Here is an 8,059-nt window from a genome sequence, read left to right as displayed (position 1 = left end):
TCCTTGAGGTAGAACTGAGTGATTTCCACTAGATGGGCAGCTGTAAAGTCAAAATTGGTTATATTGTAAAACTTCATCAAAACAAAAAGGAGCTTTTTGGTTTTAATTCAAGCTTTGGGTTAGCAGTGTGATTAAGGTTAGAGGTCAAGCTTTAATGACTTTGTAAGCCTTGCCAGGCACCTCACGATAGGATATTATCACTGTCACGGCTGTTGAATGAAGAGGACCAAGGCGCAGCGTGCTGAGCATACATTTTATTTTTATTAGAAAAGACGCCGAACAACACAATAAACACTACAAAACAAACCGTGAAGTTAAAGGCTATGTGCCATAAACAAAGTCAACTTCACACAAAGACTGGTGGGAAAAGGGCTACCTAAGTATGGTTCTCAATCAGAGACAACGATAGACAGCTGTCCCTGATTGAGAACCATACCCGGCCAAAACATAGAAATACAAATAATAGAAGATAGAATACCCACACCAAATCACACCCTGACCAAACCAAATAGAGACATAAAAAGGATCTCTAAAGTCAGGGCGTGATTTCCCCCGAAAGGTGCGGTCTCCGGCCGCAAAACCTGAACCTATGAGGGTCTGGGTGGGAATCTTGGCTCAGGTGCGGGACGTGGATCATCACTGGAGGCTTCAGTGCCAAGGATCATCACTGGAGGCTTCGTGCCAAATCATCACTGGAGGCTTCGTGCCATGGATCATCACTGGAGGCTTCGTGCCATGGATCATCACTGGAGGCTTTTGCCATGGTTCATCACTGGAGGCTTCATGCCATGGATTCACTGGAGGCTTAGGATCATCACTGGAGGCTTCGTGCCATGGAACATCACTGGAGGGACAGTTGGCTCTGGGAGCAGGCACAGGACTCACCAGGCTGGGGAGACATACAGGAGGCTTAGTTCTGGGCGCAATCAACAGGCTGGGGAGACATACAGGAGGCTTTGTCCTTGGCGGAGGCACCGGATACACTGGGCCGTGGAGGCGCACTGGCGGTCTCGAGCACAGAGCTGGCACAACCCATTCTGACTGGATGCCCACTTCCACCCGGCAAATGCGGGATGCTGGCACAGAGCACACCGGCCTGTGAATGCTCACTCGAGACACCGTGCGCATCACCCCATAGCACGGTGCCTGACCAGTCACATGCTCGCCACGGTAAGTACGGGGAGTTGGCTCAGGTCTGAATCCTGACTCTGCCACACTCCCCTTTTCCTCCCCCAAAAACATTTTTGGGGCTGCCTCTCGTGCCTGCTTCGATGGTCAGCCTCCTCATATCGCCGCCGCTCAGCTTTAGCTATATAACAATGTTCTACATGACATAAGTATCCCATCTATATAACAATGTTCTACATGACATAAGTATCCCATCTATATAACAATGTTCTACATGACATAAGTATCCCATCTATATAACAATGTTCTACATGACATAAGTATCCCATCTATATAACAATGTTCTACATGACATAAGTATCCCATCTATATAACAATGTTCTACATGACATAAGTATCCCATCTATATAACAATGTTCTACATGACATAAGTACCCCATCTATATAACAATGTTCTACATGACATAAGTATCCCATCTATATAACAATGTTCTATGACATGTATCCCATCTATATAACAATGTTCTACATGACATAAGTATCCCATCTATATAACAATGTTCTACATGACATAAGTATCCCATCTATATAACAATGTTCTACATGACATAAGTACCCCATCTATATAACAATGTTCTACATGACATAAGTATCCCATCTATATAACAATGTTCTACATGACATTAGTATCCCATCTATATAACAATGTTCTACATGACATAAGTATCCCATCTATATAACAATGTTCTACATGACATAAGTATCCCATCTATATAACAATGTTCTACATGACATAAGTATCCCATCTATATAACAATGTTCTACATGACATAAGTATCCCATCTATATAACAATGTTCTACATGACATAAGTATCCCATCTATATAACAATGTTCTACATGACATAAGTATCCCATCTATATAACAATGTTCTACATGACATAAGTACCCCATCTATATAACAATGTTCTACATGACATAAGTATCCCATCTATATAACAATGTTCTACATGACATAAGTATCCCATCTATATAACAATGTTCTACATGACATAAGTATCCCATCTATATAACAATGTTCTACATGACATAAGTATCCCATCTATATAACAATGTTCTACATGACATGACATAAGTATCCCATCTATATAACAATGTTCTATGACATAACATCCCATCTATATAACAATGTTCTACATGACATAAGTATCCCATCTATATAACAATGTTCTACATGACATAAGTATCCCATCTATATAACATCTATATAACAATGTTCTACATGACATAAGTATCCCATCTATATAACAATGTTCTACATGACATAAGTATCCCATCTATATAACAATGTTCTACATGACATAAGTATCCCATATATAACAATGTTCTACATGACATAAGTATCCCATCTATATAACAATGTTCTACATGACATAAGTATCCCATCTATATAACAATGTTCTACATGACATTAGTATCCCATCTATATAACAATGTTCTACATGACATTAGTATCCCATCTATATAACAATGTTCTACATGACATTAGTATCCCATCTATATAACAATGTTCTACATGACATTAGTATCCCATCTATATAACAATGTTCTACATGACATAAGTATCCCATCTATATAACAATGTTCTACATGACATAAGTATCCCATCTATATAACAATGTTCTACATGACATAAGTATCCCATCTATATAACAATGTTCTACATGACATAAGTATCCCATCTATATAACAATGTTCTACATGACATAAGTATCCCATCTATATAACAATGGTCTAAATGTGTTATTCCCTTCTCATGCCAACATTGAAAAATGTTGCTATCCAAGATTATTGGCAGGAGTCTGTTTTGCCACAGGGGTGTTTTGGGTGACAAGTCTTGTTTCACACCAAATAACTTACGAATTTCATACCAAGATTTTACTAAATTGATGGTACAGGGATTGCTTGTTTTTGTTGATATAGTCTTGGGGTTCCACTTGTAGATAATATTACTCCCAACCTCTTCATTAAGAGCAAACATTTCCATCTGAGTCCAAGAAGTGGCTGGTTCAGTTTCAAATAGGAATGAAATTAATCTAATTTGCGCTGGCCAGTAATACATCTTGAAATGTGGTAGCAGAGACCTCCTAGACTATAATCCCATGTTAATTTGCCCAGGCTCACCCTTGGGGTTTTACGGTTCCATACAAATTGTCTTATGGTCTTTTTAAAGGACTTAAAGAAACTCTTGGGTAGGTATTTGGGTAAAGATTGAAATCGGTACATCATTTTAGGCAGAACGTTCATCTTAATACAGCTAATTCTCCCAAATAATGTGAGAGGCAGATATCTCCTTCTATTCAAGTCATCCACCACCTTCTGAACCAAGGCAGAGTAGTTAAGCTTGTACACATTTCTTAAGTCATTATCAGCTCCTAGATATTTGAACCCCTGTGGCAACCATCTGAACGGACCCGTTCGTTCACAGATGCTATAGTCAAAGCAAGTCAGTTTAAGTATTTCACTTTTGTCCATGTTAAGCCTACTTTTTTATCAGTGTTTTCTTTGTCACCCTGTTGATTTTCACTTTGGTTGTCCTTTTTTGTTTCTTTGAGTTTATCCTCTGTGAGTTTGAACTATTGAACTAACCCGATCAGCATCCACAAGAGCATGAACTGATGCCGTCCCTCCTTCCTTCTTTTTTTAAAGGTCATCTTTATTTAAATAGGCAAGTAAGTTAAGAACAAATTCTTATTTACAATGACGGCCAACCCCGGCCAAACCCGGATGACGCTGGGCCAATTGTGCGCCGCCCTACGGGACTCCCAATCACGGCCTGATGTGATACAGCCTGGATTTGAACCAGGGACTGTAGTGACGCATCTTGCACTGAGATGTAGTGCCTTAGACCGCTGCGTCACTCGGGAGTTGTTCCTTCCCTCCCTCCCTCCCTGCACGAACCCAGTCTTCACTATGAGTCATCCATACATCAATTGTCTTAAATCATTTATTTATTAACTAACTAAACAATCACAGAAGTGCACACACAAACAAACAAAGTAAATATGGTTACAAGAAATGAAAGGGGAATGTGCCGGCATGGTGGCTTGTTAGACAAAAGGGGAGTGGGGGTCAGCTGAGAAGTCACTACATAGTTGATACTTATAACCATTGAAATGCTAATCCTTTACACATGAACGCTCACTCATTCGAGAACAATTGCAATCAATATATATATTTACGCTCAGTGTGTCGTCAAGATCTCTGTTGAAAACTTTGTTTCTGTTGGAGAGTTTGTCCGCCCTCTCTGTCGTGGTTAGAATGGATAGTTCAGAGTGACATTCATTCATGTCGTTATGGATAGATGTTTCGGCGGTTGTCGGTCTTCGCATTCAATGATACCGAATTCCTAGCTGCAGACTAGTAATTAATATCAAGGACTTGTTCTTATTCTGTCGGTATCGATGGTCTAAGAGTTTAACCACGTGGGATGGTTAAAAGAGTCAGTAGTCTGGTCTCAAACCTTGGCCCTCTCCTTATCGAGGTAAGCTGGTCTGCAACCTTTGTCCTCTCGTAATTGAGAGCAACATGGTCTGTTGAGAAATTCTCAAGGTGGGTTTTTTATTCGGAACATCCAAAAGGGCTGTCTCATGACGCCCGGTCCTGTCTGTGCCCCTGGGGACGTGCCAAGGACTTAGTGAAACTTTTTAGGGAATTGGAGTTTCCTTTATTAAACAGTCCAAAATCACATTTCACAATTTCACAAACAGTTCCCTCCTCACTCATTAATTTTATACAACAATTAGATGTAAGCCTCATATCTTAGTCTATTATATAAACAGCGTTATGGTAATGTGGCCGTATTGTCTCCCATGAGTGTCACAAAATTGTACCACACGGACCAGTTCGTAGCTGGATTATTCACCAATCTTTTATACCTTCTCCAGAACATAAATGTTGTTCGGACCTCAAGTTCTGTGAGGTGGAAGAAATTAATTTGTTCTCTATGAAAATTCACTCTGTCTCTGTACTGTGGCCATGAGGAGATAATCTCCTCCAGGAATTTACGACCTTTCTCTGACCACAGCAGCCTGGGTGTAGGAGACAAGGAGAGGGGGATGGGGCTTGCTGTACCCAAAGAGGGCAACGTCATGACAGTAGTGAGTTCTGAAAAATGATGACCATGACTGAATGACCATAAGTAGTAAAGATTGATTGATGACTGATCTAAACAACAAACAACATATCATATGGTCACTGATGCAAGTACAACTATCATTCCCAGTACCTCAGCTGTCAGATCTTTCCCACACTCCTCTGGCTTGGTCCCAGATCTGTTGGCGCAGTCTTGCCAACTTGTTGACAATGACCTAACAATGATTATAGGGGTTGGCAAGACAGCAAGAACTGATCTAGAACCAGGTTAATACTCCTCCCATCTCCTCTAAAGGGGCTTCTGTTGTTTGATATGACAGGATGATTAACAGCATCATGGCACCAGGGAGGACTAGTTTCTAGTCTCCACTCCCAGGGAGCTAATAACACTTTTCTGTTGCTTGTTGTTTGTCTTCTGCTGTGTAACTCACAGTCTGTTCTCTTTTCTGTCAACCCCTGGTTTGATATAGGATTTTCCAGTTAGCAGGCAAAATCATTTGGGATTCAGTTGTTGACACACAAACTTTAAAAGTAATTGCTTGCTGAAATATCCCTGATATTTTGGTTTCACTAGCTGCTCACAGCAATTATTATTTTGTATCCGTTCCAGCATGATGATGAGCTGAACATTTATTAATTATCTATGATAGTGTTTCAACTGGGGTTTTGAACAGTGGAATAGTCACACTGTTAAGATGGACAGACTTGGTCCTGTAATGAAATGTGATCTGACTCACTCTTAGTTCCCTTCTTCTATGTTATGAATTGTTATGTTTCAACCAAAGTGCCAATCACTCCTTTATTATGAGACTCTCCATGTGCTACTATCACTTTAGAACACAGAGGGAATGGTCACCCTCTCTACAGGTTAGGGTCTTGTCGTGTCTTTACTATCATTAAATGAAGACTTTTAGTTTTATCAAAGATTCTCTGTAGTTACTATTACGCGATCAAATTGATTAATCATGTAACTTTAATTAACTAGGTAGTCGGGGCACCAAGGAAAATAATCAGACTACAAGGTTATAATTTCCTAAAATAACTTTTCAGATATTTTATCTGATCAATTAGTCTAGTCATGTCCTGCTAGTGTCCTCACCTGTAGTGCTGTAGTCATGTCCTGCTACTGTCCTCACCTGTAGTGCTGTAGTGTTGTAGTCATGTCCTGCTAGTGTCCTCACCTGTAGTCTTTAGTAATGTCCTGCTAGTGTCCTCACCTGTAGTGCTGTAGTGCTGTAATCATGTCCTGCTACTGTCCTCACCTGTAGTGCTGTAGTCATGTCCTGCTAGTGTCCTCACCTGTAGTGCTGTAGTTCTGTAGTCATGGGAGCTCAAATGCTGCTGCTAGGATGACACAGGGAAAGGTCTGTGGTTAGTCATATCCTATGTGGGGAGGATTCATTAGTGCAAAGTGTAGCAAAACATTTTGGACTGTAGCAAAACGGAAAAGGAAAACAAGTATTTCTTATGGACAAATTCAGGTAGGTCCCTCTCTGTTTCAGCCTGTTTGCTTCCTAGTGAATACACACACCCCTGTTCAATCAGTGAGGGAAACATTAGTTCACCTCTAACCACAGCAGTTTCATTCACATCTAAACTTTGCTTGGCATCCATGAATGGATGTCTACAGTATTTGTTTTGTCATATCATTTGAATGGCTGTCATCATATTATGTAGAGAGGCAGTCTATACATATATTATACAGACATTTTCAAAGCTGAAAGAGATACATACATACATACATACATACATACATACATACATACATACATACATACATACATACATACATACATACATACATACTACTGTCATAATTGTAGATTGTTGAAGAAAAATACATATCTGTGTTAACTTCATTCTTCAACACAATTTAGGTTTGAATTGCCATAGCAATACAGGTCAATCAATGTAAACTACCATGTACTGAAATGTTTTTTTTTAGATGTTTAAGACTAATTGAACTGTACAGAGCAGTGTGTCCACAGAACAATAGAACCACTGCACTGATGTTCTTGAAATGGCATTGCACTTATCATACCGTTTAATGTTGTAACTACATGTCCAGCCAGCAATCAAAACTTTGCTATTAAATTAACATTATAATGGTCATAATCTTAGCACTGTATTGTGGTCACTGACTACATTAAAAGGGCTGCATTGAGATCCATATAGCCAGCAGTCAGTTAGCAGCGTCACTTTATCGCTACTTTTTTATTTTTTATTTTACCCCTTTTTCGTGGTATCCAATTGTTTTTAGTAGCTACTATCTTGTCTCATCGCTACAACTCCCGTACAGGCTCCGGAGAGGCGAAGGTCGAAAGTCATGCGTCCTCCGATACACAAACCAACCAAGCCGCACTGCTTCTTAACACAGCGCGCATCCAACCCGGAAGCCAGTCGCACCAATGTGTAGGAGGAAACACTGTGCACCTGGCTACCTTGGTTAGCGCGCACTGCGCCTGGCCCGCCACAGGAATCGCTGGTGCGCGATGAGACAAGGACACCCCTACCGGCCAAGCCTTCCCTAACCCGGACGACGCTAGGGCAATTGTGCGTCGCCCCACGGACCTCCCGGTCACGGCCGGTTACGGCAGAGCCTGGGCGCGAACCCAGAGTCTCTGATGGCACATAATCTTAGCACTGTATTATGGTCACTGACTATATTAAAAGGGCTGCATTGAGATCCACATAGCCAGCAGTCAGTTAGCAGCATCACTTTATCGTTACTAGCATAACCCTCTCAGTGTTCATGTTAAATTACCCTACATAAATA

Source organism: Oncorhynchus nerka, linkage group LG12, assembly GCF_034236695.1.
Source record: "Oncorhynchus nerka isolate Pitt River linkage group LG12, Oner_Uvic_2.0, whole genome shotgun sequence".
In the NCBI taxonomy this organism is placed as follows: Eukaryota; Metazoa; Chordata; class Actinopteri; order Salmoniformes; family Salmonidae; genus Oncorhynchus; species Oncorhynchus nerka.
This window is presented reverse-complemented; position numbering follows the sequence as displayed.